This window comes from Phocoena sinus, chromosome 10, assembly GCF_008692025.1.
Source record: "Phocoena sinus isolate mPhoSin1 chromosome 10, mPhoSin1.pri, whole genome shotgun sequence".
Lineage (NCBI taxonomy): Eukaryota > Metazoa > Chordata > Mammalia > Artiodactyla > Phocoenidae > Phocoena > Phocoena sinus.
This window is the reverse complement of record NC_045772.1, coordinates 66,688,785-66,711,411: the sequence shown is the minus strand read 5'-3', so window position 1 is coordinate 66,711,411 and position 22,627 is coordinate 66,688,785. Positions and strand designations below refer to the sequence as shown.

General features: G+C 44.2%; 1 protein-coding gene across 4 annotated transcripts in view; it reads right to left on the bottom strand.

Annotated features, from left to right (window-relative positions):
- SLC38A1 (solute carrier family 38 member 1) overlaps positions 1-21,134 on the bottom strand; it is a 75,649-nt gene extending 54,515 nt beyond the window's left edge. Inside the window, exons 1-2 of one of the 4 annotated variants that reach the window (XM_032646637.1) lie at positions 20,528-21,134; positions 1,339-1,453 (exon numbers count right to left, since the gene is read on the bottom strand). The gene's annotated coding sequence lies outside the window, so the exon portion shown is untranslated. The remainder of the gene's footprint in view (positions 1-1,338; positions 1,454-20,527) is intronic. The other 3 variants (XM_032646634.1, XM_032646635.1, XM_032646636.1) reach the window with 3 other exon arrangements.
- Between the last annotated feature and the right edge of the window lie 1,493 nt (positions 21,135-22,627).

Below are 22,627 nucleotides of genomic sequence, written 5' to 3'. Positions count from 1 at the left end.
ACCACAACGAACAGTCCCACATGCCTCAACAAAGATCCTGCGTGCCGCAACTAAGATCCGACACAGCCAAAGAAATAAATTAAATAAATAAATAAATAAATAATAAAATAAATCTTAAAAAAAAGAAAAAAAAAGTTCACTCAGTGGATGGCGTTTCCAATCTGGGTTAAGGAGTCCTTTTCTCTCTAAAAACTTGTAGGAAACAGGGTACTAGACAAAAAATTTCTGAGGAGAGGAAAAGTTGACTAACAACAGATCTGGAGTCTACTGTTTGAATGTGAACTTTCATATCAATATATGTGTGTGAATACAAATATATACTACACACACACACACACACACACACACACACACGTGCAATGGACCAAAAAGGAAAAGAATAAAAAGAACAGAGTAAGTTCTGGCCACTAAAATTATGTCAGTATTAGGCAAATGCCAGTTCTAAGTTAATCACATAGGATACATTTTTGCCTTTGGCTTAAAGAGAAATTTATTTTTTCACAGATCCAGAAGTCCAAGATTAAGCTAATGGCAAGTTTTATTTCTTCTGAGGCCTCTCTCCTTGGCTTACAGATAGCTGTCTTCTTGATCTGTCCTCATATGGTCTTTCGTCTCTCTGTGTGTTTTCTGTATTGTAACCTCCTTTTCTTTTTTCTTTTTTTTTAAATTTAGGATAAATTTTTATTGTTGTGAAATAACCTATCTGAAATCTAACTTACTCCTGAAAATAAAAACTGGAAAAATGGGGAAAATTAACAAAGTTAGTGACATCTGTCACTAAGGTTGAGGCCACACTTAGGAAGTACCATCCATTCAATTTATTGTATACATTGAGTGCTAGGTGATGAAAGGATTTTAAAAGTCTGAAAAGGATCTGAGGCAGCTTCACAGAAAAATCACATTTGAACTGGCTCTTGAAAAAGAAAACAAAAATTTTCTGGTTCTAAAGCTAATATATGCCCACTGTAGAATCTTTAGAGCGAACATTGTACAAGAAACCCCACCAGCCAAAATGGGTCACTGTTAGAGTTTCACATGCTTCCTCCCTTCTTTTCTTCTTTTTTTCTTTTCCTTTCTTTCTTCCTCTCTAGTTCTCTCTCCTCTCTTTCTTCCTCTCTAGCTCTCTCTCTCCTCTCTCTTTTTTATTTAACATTGGAATTTTAGACTGTTTTTAGTCTGTCTTTCATGTAATATTACATAGTATGTATTCTGAAAAACAGACGTGTTTTTTAAAAGTATATTAGTTCCTTGTTAATAAATAATACAGGCCTTTGTAGAAAAATTCGAAAATACAAGCTTGCAAATGAAAGAAAGAACAAATAAAAAGAAAAAAGTCACCTGTTATCTCAGCAAGCAGAGATGATCACTGTATATATATTGGAGTATAACCTTCAAGGATTTTTCTACGTACATAGATATAGTGCCTGGCACACAGTAGGCACTCGATAAATATCTGTTAAATGAAAAGAATGAGTACAAATGTTTTAAAAATATGTATATATTTACAAAAATGGAAATCATACCATAGAGTTTTTAAAACATATTTTTTCACTTAACAAGATGTGGTCTCCTATCCTGAGTTATGTCCATAAACACGGGTCTACACCATTACGGCAAATGCTCCTTAACCGCTTGACTGTGTCATAAATTGACATCCAACCTACTACTGCTAGACAGTCACACTGCCTGGTAGACAGGAGACTGACAGGTGGAGATGGGCCCTGAGCTGAGACTTTTCAATGAAGGAAAACACGGCCAACGACAAAGACACAGGAAGTGCAGGTTGAGTTTAAGAAACAAAAGAATTATAGTTTCACTGAAAGACTGAAGCAATTATCAGACTATACAGTTAATTAAAAGACCGAATGGGGTCATCATGTGAAGATCTTGATGCTAACCCAACCACAATTACTATCTCCCAACATTTATAATAGGTTACAAATAGAATATTTCTGATCCTTCACTGCAATCTTGTGAGGTATTCTTAAGAAGCATTATTATCTTGCCATGCTTACTGGTACGTTTTACTAATAGTACCAATGTAAAATACAGAAACTTCTTCTCTACTCTTCATGGTGATATGCATCAAAGGAGAGGATACACAGAGAAAACTGGTTTGGTCTTTCTTACGTTGCTTACAACCTACTGAAACAAGCAAGACCTTCCCATATAAAATGACAGTGTATCATAAAACATTTGCGTGATAGAGACCAAACTGTACAACAGAACAAAGAATAAGTCCAGAAAGATTTCAGAGACATACATACATACATATGTACATACAGGAAGGAAGGAGGGAAGGAAAGAAGGAAGTAAGGAAGGAAAGAAGGGAGGGAGGGAGGTGGGGGGAGGGAGGAAGGAAATTGGAACCTGCAGAAATGAGGTAAGGTTTTATAAAGAGTTAGGACTTGAACTATGTCTAAAAATAGGTAGGATTTAGACTGGGGTAGGGAAGGCATTCCTTGCACTGGAAACAGCACAGGCAAAGACATGGAGGCCAAATGTGCACAGAACACCCACTCAGATGAATCTAGCTACAGCAGAGGGAGCAAGGTACATGTTCTTGAGTAATAAGAGGTTATATTGGTTTAGCAAAAGCTGATTAAAAAATTGTAGAGAGAAAACCAAACCAAAGAATACACTATAACTCAAACGTTGTCCAAAATTACTTTTGGGGATAAATAAACAAAAATACAATTTCAATCGCTAAGACACTGTGTGATGGATTGGCCCACTCAATATTTGTTCCCACGTCTTTCTAGTCCAGTTCTGTATCTAGAGGATAGAGAGGTGCAAACTACATTTCCCACATTCCTTTGCAGCTAGGGGTCTAGAGAAGATTTAGATTCCACCAATCAGAGAGCAAAGTGGTGGGGTCCAGGCACCCATTTTGCTGGTACAATTCTAGCAGGTGCCACAGACAGCACTGGAGCCAACAACTGTGGCTATGAATTCCTGATCATCAGATTTAGCCTAAGTGACGTGCTCCTGGAGCATATGTTCCAACAATGAGAAACCGGCTTCCTGGCTTCCTGATGGAGGCACAAGAGCTGCCCCTAAAGCCAGATGAGTGGTGGTGTTCCTGGCGATTCTTCCTAGAGACCCAGCCTAAAGCCTGGTCTGCCATCTTTCCTAACAATTTTACAGGCCTTAATTCCCCATATTCAATCCCTTTTGCTTAACATACATAGAAGGATCTCTGTTAATATACAGCTAAACCCTGACTGATATTCTTAATTTTATTTTTTCCTCCCTCTAAAATTTTTTATTATGAAAATTTTAAACACATATAAAAGTGGACAGAATAGAATAATGGGTGTCCACGTAGCAACTTCAACAAGGATCATTTCAGACCAGTCTTGTTGAAGTTTTACCCCCACCATCACATAGAATTATTTAACAAAAGATCCCAGATATCCTATCATTTGTAACTATTTCAGCACATATCTCTAAAAGGTCAGATCTATTTTTAAAACAATATCACCATATCACGATCACACCTAAAATGTAACAAGAATTCCTTTATGACATTAAATATCCTGTCACACACACTTAATTTCAAAATTGTTATGAATCACTATTATTTTTTTTTATTCTGAAGAATAAGATCACACCTCTCGCAGCTCAGCTCCTGAAAATCAATGATGACAGCTAGGCGAGTGGTTTTGAGAATGTGTTAGGCATAAGGCCAATGACGGTCCTGGTCTTCCTGCCATCTCTTCCCATAACCAACTGAGCCTATTTACACACTTGAGGTCCTTGGCGCACCGGGCTCTTCACTGTATTTCAAAGAGCCTCACACAGGCTAAACAGGTTAACTAAAATGTCAAGAGTCCTTGCTTTTGGCAAGATTGCCTTAATGTGATAATCCTAGATTCTGACTGGCAATGTTATATATCTTTGAGTAAAAAAAGTGGGAAGTGAATTAATATTTTCAAGTTGTAGTCAAAACTCACTGAACAGTATACTTAAGATCCAGATGTTGCATTCCACATCAGTTATACTTCAACTAAAATAAAAGCTTAAAATTGATAATCTTTGAAAACCTGGGGTCCTCGGGAGGCGGGGAATGGCCTTCAGTAGTGAAAGGCTGGGACCCAGTAAGCACTCTCATAAGAAAAGGTGTTTTCTCTCTTCTTACACAAAACTCATGACTTGGGGGACGAGGGGAAGATGGCGGAAGAGTAAGACGCGGAGATCACCTTCCTCCCCACAGATACACCAGAAATACATCTACATGTGGAACAACTCCTAAAGAACACCTACTGAACGCTGGCAGAAGACCTCAGACCTCCCAAAAGGCAAGAAACTCCCCCACGTACCTGGGTAGGGTGAAAGAAAAAAGAATAGACAAAAGGATTGGGACGGAACCTGCACCAGTGGGAGGGAGCTGTGAAGGAGGAAATGTTTCCACACACTAGGAAGCCCCTTCGCGGGCGGAGACTGCGGGAGGCAGAGGGGGGAGCTTTGGGGCCACGGAGCAGAGCACAGCAACAGGGTGCGGAGGGCAAAGCGGAGCGATTCTCGCACAGAGGATCAGAGCCGACCGGCACTCACCAGCCCAAGAGGCTTGTCTGCTCACCCGCTGGGGCGGGCGGGGCTAGGAGCTGATGCTCGGGCTTCGGTCAGAGCGCAGGGAGAGGACTGGGGCTGGCGGCGTGAACACAGCCTGAAGGGGTTAGTGCGCCACGGCTAGCCGGGAGGGAGTCCGGGGAAAAGTCTGGACCTGCCGAAGAGGCAAGAGACTTTTCTTTCCCTCTTTGTTTCCTGGTGCGCGAGGAGAGGGGATTAAGAGCGCTGCTTAAAGGAGCTCCAGAGACAGGCGCAAGCCGCGCTAAAAGCGCGGACCCCAGAGACGGTCATGAGATGCTAAGGCTGCTGCTGCCGCCACCAAGAAGCCCGTGTGCGAGCACAGGTCACTCTCCACACCCCACTTCCGGGGAGCCTGTGCAGCCCGCCACTGCCAGGGTTCCGTGATCCAGGAACAACTTCCCCAGGAGAACGCACGGCGCGCCTCAAGCTGGTGCAACGTCACGCAGGCCTCTGCCGCCGCAAGCCCGGCCCGCACTCTGTGCCCCTCCCTCTCCCTCCGGCCTGAGTGAGCCAGAGTCCCCGAAGCAGCTGCCCCTTTAACCCCGTCCTGTCTGAGCGAAGAACAGACGCCCTCCGGCGACCTACATGCAGAGGCGGGGCCAAATCCAAAGCTGAGCCCTGGGAGCTGTGAGAACCAAGAAGAGAAAGGGAAATCTCTCCCAGCAGCCTCAGAAGCAGCGGATTAAATCTCCACAATCAACTTGATGTACCCTGCATCTGTGGAATACATGAATAGACAACGAATCATCCCAAACTGAGGTGGACTTTGAGAGCAAGATTTATTATTTTTTCCCCTTTTCCTTTTTGTGAGTGTGTATGTGAATGCTTCTGTGTGAGATTTTGTCTGTATAGCTTTGCTTCCACCATTTGTCCTAGGGTTCTATCCGTTTTTTTTCTTCTTTTAAAAAAAACACATTTTTTTCTTAATAATTATTTTTTATTTTAATTATTTTATTTTATCTTACTTTATTATATTTTACTTTATCTTCTTTCTTTCTTTCTTTCCTTCCTCCCTCCCTCTCTCCCTCCCTCTCGCTCTCTCTCTCTCTCTCTCTTTCTTTTTTTCTTTCTTCTTCAGGACACTGGTGCACAAGAGACCTCCCAGCTCCACATAATATCAAACGGTGAAAATCTCCCAGAGATCTCCATCTCAACACCAGCACCCAGCTTCACTCAACGACCAGCAAGCTACAGTGCTGGACACCCTATGCAAACAACTAGCGAGACAGGAACACAATCCCACCCATTAGCAGAGAGGCTGCCTAAAATCATAGTAAGTCCACAGACACCCCAAAACACACCACCAGATGTGGACCTGCCCACCAGAGAGACAAGATCCAGCCTCATCCACCAGAACACAGGTACTAGTCCCCTCCACCAGGAAGCCTACACAACCCACTGAACCAACCTTAGCCACTGGGGACAGACACCAAAAACAACGGGAACTACGAACCTGCAGCCTGCAAAAAGGAGACCCCAAACACAGTAAGAAAAGCAAAATGAGAAGACAGAAAAACACACTGCAGATGAAGAAGCAAGATAAAAACCCACCAGACCTAACAAATGAAGAGGAAATAGGCAGTCTACCTGAAAAAGAATTCAGAATAATGATAGTAAAGATGATCCAAAATCTTGAAAACAGAATGGACAAAATGCAAGAAACATTTAACAAGGACCTAGAAGAACTAAAGATGAAACAAGCAATGATGAACAACACAATAAATGAAATTAAAAATACTCTAGATGGGATCAATAGCAGAATAACTGAGGCAGGAGAACAGATAAGTGACCTGGAAGATAAAATAGTGGAAATAACTACTGCAGAGCAGAATAAAGAAAAAAGAATGAAAAGAACTGAGGACAGTCTCAGAGACCTCTGGGACAACATTAAACGCACCAACATTCGAATTATAGGGGTTCCAGAAGAAGAAGAGAAAAAGAAAGGGACTGAGAAAATATTTGAAGAGATTATAGTTGAAAACTTCCCGAATATGGGAAAGGAAATAGTTAATCAAGTCCGGGAAGCACAGAGAGTCCCATACAGGATAAATCCAAGGAGAAACACGCCAAGACACATATTAATCAAACTGTCAAAAATTAAATACAAAGAAAGCATATTAAAAGCAGCAAGGGAAAAACAACAAATAACACACAAGGGAATCCCCATAAGGTTAACAGCTGATCTTTCAGCAGAAACTCTACAAGCCAGAAGGGAGTGGCAGGACATATTTTAAGTGATGAAGGAGAAAAACCTGCAACCAAGATTACTCTACCCAGCAAGGATCTCATTCAGATTTGATGGCGAAATTAAAACCTTTACAGACAAGCAAAAGCTGAGAGAGTTCAACACCACCAAACCAGCTTTACAACAAATGCTAAAGGAACTTCTCTAGGCAAGAAACACAAGAGAAGGAAAGACCTACAATAACGAACCCAAAACAATTAAGAAAATGGGAATAGGAACATACATATTGATAATTACCTTAAATGTAAATGGACTAAATGCTCCCACCAAAAGACACAGATTGGCTGAATGGATACAAAAACAAGACCCATATATATGCTTTCTACGAGAGACCCACTTCAGACCTGGAGACACATACAAACTGAAAGTAAGGGGATGGAAAAAGATATTCCATGCAAATGGAAACCAAAAGAAAGCTGGAGTAGCAATTCTCACATCAGACAAAATAGACTTTAAAATAAAGACTACTGGAAGAGACAAAGAAGGACACTACATAATGATCAAGGGATCAATCCAAGAAGAAGATATAATAATTGTAAATATTTATGCACCCAACACAGGAGCACCTCAATACATAAGGCAAATACTAACAGCCATAAAAGGGGAAATTGACAGTAGCACATTCATAGTAGGGGACTTTAACACCCCACTTTCACCCATGGACAGATCATCCAAAATGAAAATAAATAAGGAAACACAAGCTTTAAATGATACATTCAACAAGATGGTCGTAATTGATATTTATAGGACATTCCATCCAAAAACAACAGAAGACACATTTTTCTCAAGTGCTCATGGAACATTCTCCAGGATAGATCATATCTTGGGTCACAAGTCAAGCCTTGGAAAATTTAAGAAAATTGAAATTGCATCAAGTATCTTTTCCGACCACAATGCTATGAGACTAGGTATCAATTACAGGAAAAGATCTGTAAAAAATACAAACACATGGAGGCTAAACAATACACTACTTAATAATGAAGTGACCACTGAAGAAATCAAAGAGGAAATCAAAAAATACCTGGGAACAAATGACAATGGAGACACGATGACCCAAAGCCTATGGGATGCAGCAAAAGCAGTTCTAAGAGGGAAGTTTATAGCAATACAATCCTACCTTAAGAAACAGGAAACATCTCGAATAAACAACCTAAAGCAATTAGAGAAAGAACAACAAAACCCCAAAGTTAGCAGAAGGAAAGAAATCATAAAAATCAGATCAGAAATAAATGAAAAAGAAATGAAGGAAACAATAGCAAAGATCAATACAACTAAAAGCTGGTTCTTTGAGAAGATAAAATTGATAAACCATGAGCCAGACTCATCAAGAAAAAAAGGGAGAAGACTCTAATCAATAGAATTAGAAATGAAAAAGGAAAAGTAACAACTGACACTGCAGAAATACAAAACATCATGAGAGATTACTGCAAGCAACTCTATGCCAATAAAATGGATAACCTGGAAGAAATGGACAAATTCTTAGAAATGCACAACCTGCCAAGACTGAATCAGGAAGAAATAGAAAATATGAACAGGCCAATCACAAGCACTGAAATTGAAACTGTGATTAAAAATCTTCCAACAAACAAAAGCTCAGGACCAGATGGCTTCACAGGTGAATTCTATCAAACATTTAGGGAAGAGCTAACACCTATCCTTCTCAAACTCTTCCAAAATATAGCAGAGGGAGGAACACTCCCAAATTCATTCTACGAGGCCACCATCACCCTGATACCAAAACCAGACAAGAATGTCACAGAGAAAGAAAACTGCAGGCCAATATCACTGATGAACATAGATGCAAAAATCCTCAACAAAATACTAGCAAACAGAATTCAATGGCACATTAAAAGGATCATACACCATGATCAAGTGGGGTTTATTCCAGGAATGCAAGGATTCTACAATATATGCAAATCAATCAACGTGATACACCATATTAACAAATTGAAGGAGAAAAAACATATGATCATCTCAATAGATGCAGAGAAAGCTTTCAACAAAATTCAACACCCATTTATGATTAAAAACCCTGCAGAAAGTAGGCATAGAGGGAACTCTCCTTAACATAATAAAGGCCATATATGACAAACCCACAGCCAACATCATCCTCAATGGTGAAAAACTGAAAGCATTTCCACTAAGATCAGGAAGAAGACAAGGTTGCCCACTCTCACCACTGTTATTCAACATAGCTTTGGAAGTTTTAGCCATAGCAATCAGAGAAGAAAAGGAAATAAAAGGAATCCAAATCGGAAAAGAAAAAGTAAAGCTGTCACTGTTTGCAGATGACATGATACTATACATAGAGAATCCTAAAGATGCTACCAGAAAACTACTAGAGCTAATCAATGAATATGGTAAAGTAGCAGGATACAAAATTAATGCACAGAAATCTCTGACATTCCTGTACACTAATGATGAAAAATCTGAAAGTGAAATCAAGAAAACACTCCCATTTACCACTGCAACAAAAAGAATAAAATATCTAGGAATAAACCTACCTAAGGAAACAAAAGACCTGTATGCAGAAAATTATAAGACACTGATGAAAGAAATTAAAGATGATACAAATAGATGGAGAGATATACCATGTTCTTGGATTGGAAGAATCAACATTGTGAAAATGACTCTACTACCCAAAGCAATCTACAGATTCAATGCAATCCCTATCAAATTACCAGTGGCATTTTTCACAGAACTAGAACAAAAAAATTCTCCATTTGTTTGGAAACACAAAAGACCCCGAATAACCAAAGCAATCTTGAGAACGAAAAATGGAGCTGGAGGAATCAGGCTCCCTGACTTCAGACTATACTACAAAGCTACAGTAATCAAGACAGTATGGTACTGGCACAACAACAGAAAGATAGATCAATGGAACAGGATAGAAGCCCAGAGATAACCCCACGCACGTATGGTCACCTTATCTTTGATAAAGGAGGCAGGAATGTACAGCAGAGAAAGGACAGCCTCTTCAATAAGTGGCACTGGGAAAACTGGACAGGTACATGTAAAAGTATGAGGTTTGATCATTCCCTAACACCATACACAAAAATAAGCTCAAAATGGATTAAAGACTTAAATGTAAGGCCAGACACTATCAAACTCTTAGAGGAAAACATAGGCAGAACACTCTATGACATAAATCACAGCAAGATCCTTTTTGACCCACCTCCTTGAGAAATGGAAATAAAAACAAAAATAAACAAATGGGACCTAATGAAACTTCAAAGCTTTTGCACAGCAAAGGAAACCATAAACAAGACCAAAAGACAACCCTCAGAATGGGAGAAAGTATTTGCAAATGAAGCAACTGACAAAGGATTAATCTCCAAAAGTTTTAAGCAGCTCATGCATCTCAATAACAAAAAAACAAACAACAGAATCCAAAAATGGGCAGAAGGCCTAAATAGACATTTCTCCAAAAAAGATATACAGACTGCCAACAAACACATGAAAGAATGCTCAACATCATTAATCATCAGAGAAATGCAAATCAAAACTACAATGAGATATCATCTCACACCAGTCAGAATGGCCATCATCAAAAAATCTAGAAACAATAAATGCTGGAGAGGGTGTGGAGAAAAGGGAACACTCTTGCACTGCTGGTGGGAATGTGAATTGGTACAGCCACTATGGAGAACAGTATGGAGGTTCCTTAAAAAACTACAAATAGAACTACCATATGACCCAGCAATCCCACTACTGGGCATATACCCTGAGAAGACCATAATTCAAAAAGAGTCATGTACCAAAATATTCATTGCACCTCTATTTACAATAGCAAGGAGATGGAAACAACCTAAGTGTCCATCATCGGATGAATGGATAAAGAAGATGTGGCACATATATACAGTGGAATATTACTCAGCCATAAAAAGAAACGAAATTGAGCTATTTGTAGTGAGGTGGATGTACCTAGAGTCTGTCATACAGAGTGAAGTAAGTCAGAAAGACAAAGACAAATACCGTATGCTAACACATATATATGGAATTTAAGGGAAAAAAATGTCATGAAGAACCTAGGGGTAAGATAGGAATAAAGACACAGACCTACTAGAGAATGGACTTGAGGATATGGGGAGGGGGAAGGGTAAGCTGTGACAAAGCGAGAGAGTGGCATGGACATATATACACTACCAAACGTAAAGTAGATAGCTAGTGGGAGCAGCCACATAGCACAGGGAGATCAGCTCGGTGCTTTGTGACCACCTAGAGGTGAGGGATAGGGAGGGTGGGAGGGAGGGAGATGCAAGAGGGAAGAAATGTGGGAACATATGTATATGTATAACTGATTCACTTTGTTATAAAGCAGGAACTAACACACCATTGTAAAGCAATTATACACCAATAAAGTTGTAAAAAAAACCCAAACAACTCATGACTTATCCAGTGTTTATGTCTCAGCTCTGCTAGGCCCTGGCCTCCCACTTTCTCTCTACTGGCTTCCCCGACTTCTGTCAGTCACGCTCAGCCTCATAGCTGGAAAGTAACCTTGAACTGTCACCTCTCCCTCCTGTCTTTACTGCAAACAGTCTGAACAACTTGCCCCTGACCTCATCATTCCCCTGAACCCAGGATCCACTGGCAAATCCGGGCTTCACCCTTCAGGAGCTGTGTTGACCCTGGGCAAGTAGGTTAACTTCTCTTTACCACAGTGTCCTCTTCTGTAAAATGGAGATAAAGTAGTACCCACCTTACAGAGTCCTTATAAAGACTCCATAATTGGGTCCATGCTCGGCCTGATTCTGGTAAGCGAGGGTGACTGTCACTGCTACTATTGCTACCTCTTCCTAATCAAGGCAAGTGGCCTTTTCTCGGTCCCCATCCCTTCACTTCCCTGCACAGGAGGGTCACTGTTTCCTGACCTCCACCACCTTGCCCCTCGCCGCATCCTCCTTTGCCAGCACCTGTCCTCCTCCCAGCCTCAGTGTGGGCAGCCCTTCTCCCTCCCTTCTTCCTCTGCACACTCCAAGCTCTTTCCTTTGTAAGTTTCAAGCCTGAAGTGTCAGGCTCCACCCTGCAAGGGCATCTTTCATATCTTTTTCCCCCCAGGCCTTTTCATTTTACAAAACTAGAAATCCTCTGCGTTTTGAAATAGGATCTTCCTCATAAATACTACTTGCTAATGATCACGTCACTTAACATGGCATGTGTTTCTTCATCTGTAAACTGAGAAGGCTGCAGGGGAGAGGCAATCTCTCAGGTTCCCTCCTGCTCAGAAAAATTTCCACGAATTCTTTTCAGACCCCAGCTGCCCGCCGGCCCTCCCCACGTGGATGTTTGCCATGACCTCCAACTCCACGTGCCTCACTGAACACATCACCCGACCTCACACATCAGCTTTTCTATTTCTGTTCACGATAATGTTCGTCCCCCTCCTCACTCAGACATGGAACCCGGATATCTAATCAGTCCCCAGGTCCTATCAACATTCTTTCATACCGTCCCTTCCTTCCTCTCGTTCCTTCCGGCTCCCCAGTCCTAGCCTGGCCAGTCGCTTCCCACCATGCTGCCTACTGAGCCCTATCCACTTCAGGAAGACGCAGGTTCTTCCTGAAAACCCATGTCTTGCACATTCCTCTTCCCCCCCCACTTGCCAATCATAACTGTTCCTAATAGCTGAATCCCTGGAACCTCAAATTCAAGGCCCAGATTGCTCTTACCTCTCTCTTTAAATTTCTCTCCCACGATGTTCCTTCTGAACCTTCCATTCCTGTGATGGACCTACTTATCAGCAGTTTCCTGCTTTGCTTCCACCATCTTGGTCCTAACATACTTCCCGCAAACCCCTTCCCCATCAAGCTCATGCTCATTTAGGTACAACATTTCTTTCAAAGCCCATCTTGCTGGCTTGCATGCTTTTTTTTTTTTTTTTTTAATTTCAAGCCAACCTTCTCTGTGAGGTCTTCCTCCAATGACCAGCTCATGATTGATTATTTACTTGTGATGAATTCTTACAGCGCTTTTGTATAGATTACACATTGGCTTATAGCAAGAGTTCTTATATATTTTCATGATCTCCTTATGGAGTTATCCAGTTCCCTAATTATTATACATTTTCAGCTTCTCGAGGACAGGAACCATAGCCCTCTTAGCTCCCTAGCAAAGGTGACAGTAAATATGTTAACAATAATGGTGATGACTAAATTGAAGAAGCAAGCTATGATAATCTGTCTATAGACAATACAGCAGCAATCCTCACAAACACAGTTTCACGGGAAAACATAACAAAAATGGGAAGTTAAAGGAAGCAACACATACAGCCCCACAGCACAGTTTTCATGAAGTCTGCCACTTCGTTTCTTTTACATTTGATCTGGGCATGTGAGAATTACGTGAAAGTGCATTTAAAACTGTAAAGTACTATATGAATGGAAGGTATTTATCGTGAACATCCTGGCCTCTATGCCTGGAATGTTTGAGAACTCTTGGCATGATTTCTACAAGTTCAGAGAAAGGGTTGTATTAAAGGAGTGGTTCTCAACTGGGGACCATTTTGGAGCCCATCTGACCATGCCTGGAGACAATTTTTTGTTGTCAGAAGTGAGAGGGTGTCGCAGGCTTCTAGTGGCGAGAGATGCTGCTAAACACCACACAGTGCACAGGGTGGCTGCCCACAACAAAGCTTTATCTGGCCCCAGATGCCAAGAGTGCCGAGGGTGAGAAGCCCCATGTTAAAGGAAGCTCACCAGAGGATCAAGACTGACCATTTCTGCACGGGGCAGAGACGAGCTGTTCACTTCCCTAGACAGACTGCCCTCTGCGTCCTGTCTTATTCACAGTATCCCAGCACCTGCTCCTACCGCTCCACAAGGCTGTTCGGGTTCCCAGATGATCTTTTATTTTCTTAATTTTAATTTTTTTATTTAACTATTTCATTTTGTTGGAAAATATTTGACTAGGTAATACATGTACATAGTACAACGTTCATAAAGTACAAAAGAGTCTACAGGGAAAAAAGCCTCCTTCACTCCTTATCCCCCAAGAAGTTCCCTCCCATGTTTTCTTCTATAACTTTTACAGTTTTATTTTTTACATTAAAATCTTTGACTCACCCAGATGATCTTTTAAATGTCTGTTATCAACATGCCCAGCCTATGATGTTGGGGAGTTAACCTACCCATATTCAGATGTTTTGAAACTATTCTGATTTCTCAAAGTCAGAAAATATTAATAAACTCTAGAAGTTAATGAAGTTAATCTGTAACTCTGGATATAGGAGGACGGACTGTATATTACATTACAAAAACTAAAGTTTGATTTAATTAAAACAGTGAGTGTCTTTGAGCAGTGTGAATACCACAAAAGTAAAAATCTTTCTCATCAACTGAAAATTCATGGATTTAAATAATTACATACAGAGTTTAAAAACAGCTTGGCATATTACAGCCTTTGAGAAATTCTTTTTCTTTGCACATGTATGTTTTTGCTACAGTAATATCTGTGATCAAGGATTACTGTTGAACTAAAAACAATAAACAGGAGTTTATTTTTTTTAAGTCCTAGCTGTTATGACAGCTAACTCCCAACAAAATACTCCAGGAAAAACAGAAATAATGACAATTTGAAAGCACCACAAAGTGCTTTCAAACTGCATGTAAGGAGGTTCATTTATAAATATAAACATTAAAAAATATGCCTTTATTTGAAAAGAGAAAATATAATAAAACACACTATAACTAAATACCAAATGATGTTATAGTCCTTGAACAAGTTTTTTCTTCTCTTTGGACCTTTGTCTTAGACAGAATCTGAAGTTCAGATTAACTGATGCACTCTGAAAGATCTCTCCCAGTTCTAAAATCCTCTGAATTTATGATTCTGTAGACTGTTTCTTAATGAATCACTTTCATTTCAGAGATAAGAAGATGGGCTTGTGGACAAGTCTTTTGAATAGGTGACTTAGACTAGGAGTACTCAGTTCTGACTACACACAGAAATCACCTTGGGAGCTTTAGAAAAATAACAGTGATAATCTGCCCCCCTAACGCACACTAGTTTCTGATTCACTTGGTCTAGGATGGAATCTAAGCATGGATATTTTAAATGCTCTGTTGGGGATTCTAATGTGCTGCCAACATTAAGATCTACAGATTACATTGGGTTGGCCAAAAAGTTCATTCAGGTTTTTCCGTGAGATGGTATGGAAAAACCCGAACGAACTTTTTAGCCAATCCAATACTAAGGGTTTAAAAACAAATGCAGCAGGAGCCCAAGTTTGTAAGCTGAATAAGCAAAGCAGATTGGGCACAAGAAACTGGAGAACATGTGTCTCATCTATTTCAGTAAAAGTAAGACAGATCTTTTGGTTTCTTTTCAAGAAATGCCAGAGATCCCCAGGCTTTAAGTGAAATTCTGATACTGTACTTAAACGTTGACAACTAATTCCAAACAATTTTAAGAGAACATGGAGGTCCCACAAAATCTACCCACAGGTTTCATTTGGTTCTGTAGCCACCAGTTTGCAACATAAACAAAACCGGTTCAATAAACCAAGCCCAGCTTTTCCTCTGTGCTCTGTCCTGCTGCTCTCCCAACTCAGAGCCTCCCCCTCCCAGACCTTGGGCCATAACCTCTCCCTTTCCTTTTCCTTTCCATTGTCTCTTTCTTTTCCAATCATCTTCATCATTCCTAAGACATGGAAACTGAGACCCACACATTAAATCTTTATTTGGCCCTGGCTGCATCACTGGATGGGCTTCTACGCCTGGGAAAATTCAGGTTATAAACTGTAACCTGAGGCTGTGACTCCAAGATGTCAACAACTGGTGAGCTTTGCCAAGTCAGGGGGAAAGCCGGTCAGGCTCATAATTTCACATTACCAAGACCTTATCACACAATATATGGAAGTCTTCACTTAATTTCTGCTTTTGTTTTGCTTGCTTTTAAATCTAAACCACTGCGTATGAGAATTATCCCTGGTGTTGTTATTGTTTTTGTTTTTGTTTTTTTTTTAAGTTCCTATGTCTGGGCTCTGCCGCAGGGTGACTAAATCTGAATCTCTGGAAATGGAGTCTGGGCATCGGTAGCTTTTAAAAGACTCGAGGTGAGTCTGATGTGACGCTCACGTTGAGAATCGTTAATCTCTACCCGTCTCCTAAAACTGCCAATTAGCAGTGTGTTTAACTCCAGATGACTATCATCTTGGGTTCTTTTAACCTGTTCAAGGATGTTCTCACCTCTGTTCTCACTGTACCTTCACAACTCTGTGAGTTTGGCAGCTTGGACACTATCATCAGCATTGGACAGATGAGGAAACGAGGCATTAAAAATGTTAACTGGGGCTTCCCTGGTGGCGCAGTGGTTGAGAGTCCGCCTGCCGATGCAGGGGACGCGGGTTCATGCCCCGGTCCGGGAAGATCCCACATGCCGAGGAGCGGCTGGGCCCGTGAGCCATGGCCGCTGAGCCTGCGCATCCGGAGCCTGTGCTCCGCAACGCGGGAGGCCGCAACAGTGAGAGGCCCGCGTACCGCAAAAAAAAAAAAATTAAAAAAAAAAATGTTAACTGAGTTGCCTCAGTGGACCCAGCTAGTTATTGGCAAAGACACACTGTAGCTTCACCTGAGGCAGAGTTCCTTGATTGCAACATGGCTGCTTGCAAAGTTTCCCCAAACCATGGTGCTTCCCTATCACTGAACTCCTTTATGCTTAGTAGTAACCTTAACACACAGGAGGTGAGTAGAAAAACCAATGAATAAAATGCGATCAACTTCCAGAAATAAGTGTAACAATGTTTTTTTTTTTCTTATCATACTTAACCCTTCCCTTATTTTATTTATTTTTTATTATTTATTTTTAACATCTTTATTGGAGTATAATTGTTTTACAGTGTTGTGTTAGTTTTTCCAGCTATACATATACATATATCCCCATATCCCCTCCCTCTTGTGTCTCCGTCCCACCCTCCCTATCCCACCCCTCTAGGTGGTCACAAAGCACCGAGCTGATCTCCCTGTGCTATGCAGCTGCTTCCCACTAGCTATCTATTTTACATTTGGTAGTGTATATATATGTCCATGCCACTCTCTCACTGCGTCCCATCTTACCCTTCCGCCTCCCCGTGTCCTCAAGTCCACTCTCTATGCCTGCATCTTTATTCTTGTCCTGCCCCTAGGTTCATCAGAACCTTTTTTTTTTTAGATTCCATATATATGTGTTAGCATACGGTATTTATTTTTCTCTTTCTGATTTACTTCACTCTGTATGACAGACTCTAGGTCCATCCGCCTCACTGTTTTTAAAAGACTCGATTTAGGGTAAGTGTTCTAAGTTGTCCTTCTGTGAAACCTATGATGCTATTTGGAATGTGCTTCCTTCCACGAACCCGCACACCACCTTTCATAGGTGCACATTCTCCCAGGGACTGAGAACATTCAGGTAGTTTCCATTAAGGTATTATTTTCAGAGTATTTTCAAATGATTAAATATTCATTGAATATTAGAGGTAAGGGGAACTTTCCCGATCAGCTTCCCCCATCTCTTCTGATAGACGAGAAACCTGAAGTCCCTTTTAATTCAATATATATGGATCGCTAACATTGTACGAAGCACTGCACAACGATTATCCTCATTAAACCTTCTGAATAACTCATCATACCACTACCACCACGTTTAACAAATGGGGGGTGGGGCGGGAAATGAGGCTCAGAAATGCTAAAAAAAAAACACAAAACTTGCTCAAGGGCCCCAGGCTGGAGACCTGGGACTGATTCAAAGTGTACGTACGTCCTCATCCTCCACCTTCCATCACCTGGACTGATGATGGTGCAAAAAGTGAAAGATAAATCTTTATTTAAAGGTGAGGTGATCAGTGGACACATTTGATGAGGTAGAAAAGTGGCATTTAGGCTAAGCCTTCACAAATATATAGCATTTCAGTAGGCATTCCAGTTTGGAATCAACATCAATATTGAGGCAGAAAAGTGAAAGGAAGGGTACAGGGTGAACTGGGAGAAAGAGGTGAGGATTGTGGAGGGTCCCGAGTGCCCAGCTAAGGAATTTAGACTTAAATTGTAGGCAACTGGAACCCACTGAAGGTTTTCAGAAGCAAGATGAGTTTTAAAAATGAGTTTTGAAAACACGGATCACATGGAAGTGTCGAGATTGAATTAGGGAAGCAGAGCTTGGTACAGAGATCAACTAGAAGCCCATCACACCTCCTTTGCCGGCTACTTCACTCTTTACCACGTGCTGTGCTTGTCTCTGCTCCCCTGAGCACTGGTTTCTTCGGGGCACCTCAATGTCCGTTTCACCGTTCTTGTATCCCAACCGACCGCTGCAATTGCCCTGTCTAGGGCAGATAACAGAGACCTGAACCCGGGCAGTGGGAATGGAGATGAAAAAACAGATTTGTGGAGCATTTGCAGCACCTGGTAACTGCTCAGAAGCGGAGAGAAGGTTAGAGAGAAGGAGAAGCAGAGGAGAAAAAGACTCTGACGTTTCAACTTAACAGGGGAACAAATAATGAGATACAGAAAGAAAGGGATGGTCAACAGTAGCACGGAGCGCTGAACAAGATGTTTTGGCCAAGGTCTCAATGCAACAGGCATTTATTAAGCAGCTACTCTGTGCTGGGCATTAGGGGAACAGTAATGAACTAGACTGGTCTTTGCCCTCAAGTATCACCCAGAGGGAGGAAAAGACAGCCTAGCAATAACCAGGTTCCTGGCCTCTTAGTCTCAGGACAAATGTCCCCTCTCACACAGGCCCTCCTAGAGGGTCATCTGTCTCAAGCACCCTCCCCCATCACATGATCCTGTTTTATTTCTTCATTGCTGGAACAAATCTCCAAAATTCATTTATAGGTACATTTATTGTCTGTTTCCCCCAGGAGAATGGAAGTCTCACAGAAGCAGGAACTTTATCTTGCTAGTTGCTAACTGCCACATAAACCCTCAGTAGGAAAAACTCATTGAATACGTTGGAGGGAAAAAAAAAAGTGAATAAACGTCAAGGTTAAGACCTCGTGCCAAACTAGGTGAGTTTCTCGATGCCTAAGGTGACATAGTGAACACTGAATTAACTCTGAAGGGTAAAGCCATTTTGATATTGGGGTCCAAACCGAAATCCAGGGGGCCCCACCATGGATCAGAGCCCTGACTTGGCTGTTTTGCATAGATTTCAGGAATACCCACCCAGCGAGAGATATTTAACAATGAGGCCAGCCAGCCGCCTGGCTCAGGTTTTATTTCAGTTGTCCTTCTGACGTCAGAAGAAGCACGAGTTGCTGCACAGTTTCTTCTATCAAGGTGACAAATTACAGCCTTGTTGGGCCCAGCAGTCTGCAAACCATAGATTTATTCTCTCCTCCCCCTTATATTAAAAATTTTTAAACCCACGGCAGAGATGTCAGATTCCTTTCCAAATGCAAATAAATCCTGTTTCCTAGCTCTCGGGTCTTTTTTCACTCATGAAATACATCACCAGGGATTCGTATGCGGAAGTATGTGATCCTGGTGGCAGTTAGGTTTTCACCGTAGAACCAGTGCCGCAAACCAAAACCGGGTCCGCGCCGCAGAGTGAGACACAAAGGTCTCTCAAAATTGTAGCACCACCTTCCTAAGCCGAAGGCAGCCTGTGAAAGGCACCCGAAACTCCGTGACGCGCTTACCGCGAAATTCCTTTTGCCGCCATATGCACTTGTACCTTCTCTGACTACAGTTCAGCCCAAACCCAGGGCCGGGCGATTCCGCAGGGAAGCGGCGCCCAGGCAGCCCTGTAACCTGGAGGTCCCAGTGGGTGCTGAGGAGCCCGATGCTCCGGAAGGCGGATTACGGTGCGGGGCGGGGACGCGCACCAGGGCGAAGGAACACCTTCCTCCGGGCACGGCCGCGGCGAGGTTAAAGGCCTTTTGTGGCAACGTTTAGGGAAGCAAGCGAGATGCGGGGGTGGAGGGAGGAGGTGGGAGTGCAGGCGAGGACTGTTCGCGCCCCGCGCAAGCGGTGGCCTTTTGTTCGCCAGCTGAAGCGGATCCCAGCTCTCAGAGTGGCACTTCTCTTTCTCTCCTTCTTCATTTGGGAAAGAACTTCTTTGGGGCGGGAAAGGGCAGTGAGTCACTGCCAGCATCCTTTACCAATCACCCCCTCACCTCCACCCCACGACCCGCATCCTCCCACTCCTATTCATACTGAGAGCGGGGCAGAGCTCGAGAAGGGCCGGCAAGCGTGTTTCCGTTTACTCGGGCTCCGCGCCTCCGCTCCCCGACCCGCGGCCAGTCCCCGAGACCCAGACGGCCGCACACACAGTCCCGAGGACATCACATGCCCTCCTCGGGGCCCTGCGGACACAGGAAATTCCCCGCAACTGCCCGGCATTCAAACACTCCTCGGGTATGCAGTCGCGCCCTCACCTCGGCCGGGCTCTCCAGACCCTCGTGGTCCCTAACCCCCGTGTGACTGAACCAGATCTGGTGCCACAATCTGTCCCTAAGAAAACAGACTCCAAAAGTAAGCCAGAGCCCATGCAAAGGTGAAATAAGGGGTCCCGGCACCGGTCAGGAGAACAGGGGATCTGGACTTTTCCTAAAAGAAAAATCCGAACGCATCCGGCACAGCCGCGCACTCCTTCCTTTCTCGCCGCATGGATGACTTCTGCATTACCGCCTCCTCTCACATCTAAAACATCCCTTTCCTCCCCGCCGCCGCTGCCTCAGCTCTCCCCGGGAACGCGAAATCACCTTACCTCGGGCAATAAAGGAAAAGTAGCAAAAGGAGACGTCAAGGTATCCGCCCTTCCGGGATTTTCCCCCGGCCGTGCGATGTCCTTTGTGTCAAGGTCTGGCTGTCTCAGCCGAGGAAAGGTGGCCTCCGTCAGTGAGGTCTGGGCAGGGAGGCTCAGCGTGGCGTGACGGATTTCCGAGGAAGGTGAAGGGCGGCGACCTTCAGGCGGAGCGGCGTGGCTGCCCCAGCCCGCGCTCTCCTGTCTCTCCTCCTTTCGGGGCCGATTGCATCAGAATCTCCCCCCACCACCAACCCCCACCCACACGGTGCTCGCCAGCCTCGCACTTACATCCACATGCTCGGCCGCCGAGGGTCTCGAATCGCAGTCATTCTCCTATTGGGGGGCGCGTCGCCCCTGTGCATCCATGGCTCGTGACGGTTTAGCTGGGAAAGTCAGGCTATTCCTCCGCGTCCAGCGTGCCGTCGCCTCCCCTCCTGCACGCCCGCTCTTTAACCGAAGCTGCGTGTCACTCAGCGGTGCCCGTCACATGGTGCCTCTGCCGGCGGCCGCCCCTCGCTACCTCCTTGTCGCCGCCCGCCGAGGATGCAGCGACCGCGGCCGGCGGAGACTGAGCATCCGGGAAGAAGGGAGGAGTGAGGGAGGGGTTGCGGGCGTGCGTGTGCGGGGCGCGCCGGCAGTGGCACCGGGAGCAGAGGCTGCGCGCAGCCTGGACACCTGCCCCACGCCCCCCTGGGGCCTGGCAGCGAGCCCAGAGCCCAGCTGCGGCGGCGGCTGGAGAGCCCTCGGGGATGGAGGAGGTGGGGGCGGCTTGGAGGGCGCGGAAGGAGGAGAGGAGGACTGCGCCCTGCGGGACTGGGGGGGCGCTTTTGGGGTCAGCGCCAAGGCCGGGCCGGGGCGCGGGAGCGAGGGGAGCTGCATTGTGGGAAAGGCGCCGCGTGAGGATGGCCGTGGGAGTGGCTGGTCGGCGCGCAGCCCCGCGAGCCGCTAGCTGCGCAGGAGCCGCGGGTATACAGGGAGCGGTGTGTCGGCTCCCCCGGGAAGGCGCCGAAATGGCCGGGGTCGGCGGGGAGGAAGCCGAAGCGGCTGGGGCAGCGGGGAACGCTGCACCTCTGGAAACCCTTTGTCCGCAACCCGCAGTGGGAGGCACCTCCTGTCTTCCGAATCCAGCACCCGCAGACCTCGCCAGCCCTCCCCGAGATCTGTTCTGGGGCGCTCTGTTTGGGGGATTGGGTGGTTTTGCTGAACTGCGGGCGCACTCTGGCCCGCCCCGCGTGATTCCGCTCCGGGCTCGGCGCGTCGGGGTTCAGGGAGCCCGGCGCTCCAAGTCGGGGGCCAGCGGGGAGCGAGGGCGCCGGATGGAGAGGCCTGGGACAGCTGGGCCCATTTCCCTTTCTTTTGCTCACTCTTTGTTCCAGGCACAGCCCCTTTGAACTGACTGGGCACTTCCTTGCAGGGGAGTGTGTTTCCTTAAAATGGCGACAGGAAATCGCACCTGCGCGTCAGCCAATTAGACTGTCAGCACAGCGCGAATTTGCGAGGTGGAAACTCGAGCCTTTTATTGACAGGAACGGTTCCGTCTCCGTGTTGCATCAAAACAGGAAAGGGAAGGTGAATCATCTGTCAAAAATTAATCTACCTGGAGCGTTTCAAGGGGGCAGACCGAGTAGCCTCTGTCACCGAGTGGCTATGGCTTTTTAGTCACCGCTGGAAAGGAGAGAATACAACCAAACTCCTCGTAACTGACGAAAATCCTCGTTCCGTCCAGTGGCAGAAAACGGTCTTCGTTAGTTCAAGAATGGCTATCAGAGAACTCTACTCTGAAGGCCAGCTCTTGAATAAACCTGAGAAACTGAAAGGCGGTGCAAACAGAAGGGAAGATAACGGGCAGCCTCGTTCAGACAGACCTGCCATCAAATTCTGCCTCAAACACTGCGTCCCTTGCCTGCTTAACTTTCGTCTTTAGTCATGGTTCCCGATTTGTAAAAAAGAGTGTTAGTAGGACCCAGCTCATAGTAATATTCTACAGGTCACCAGAGAGTTGACTCTTCTCCCCCTTCCTTCCTAGAGGAAGCTAATTTAAGATGAAATTACTAATTATAA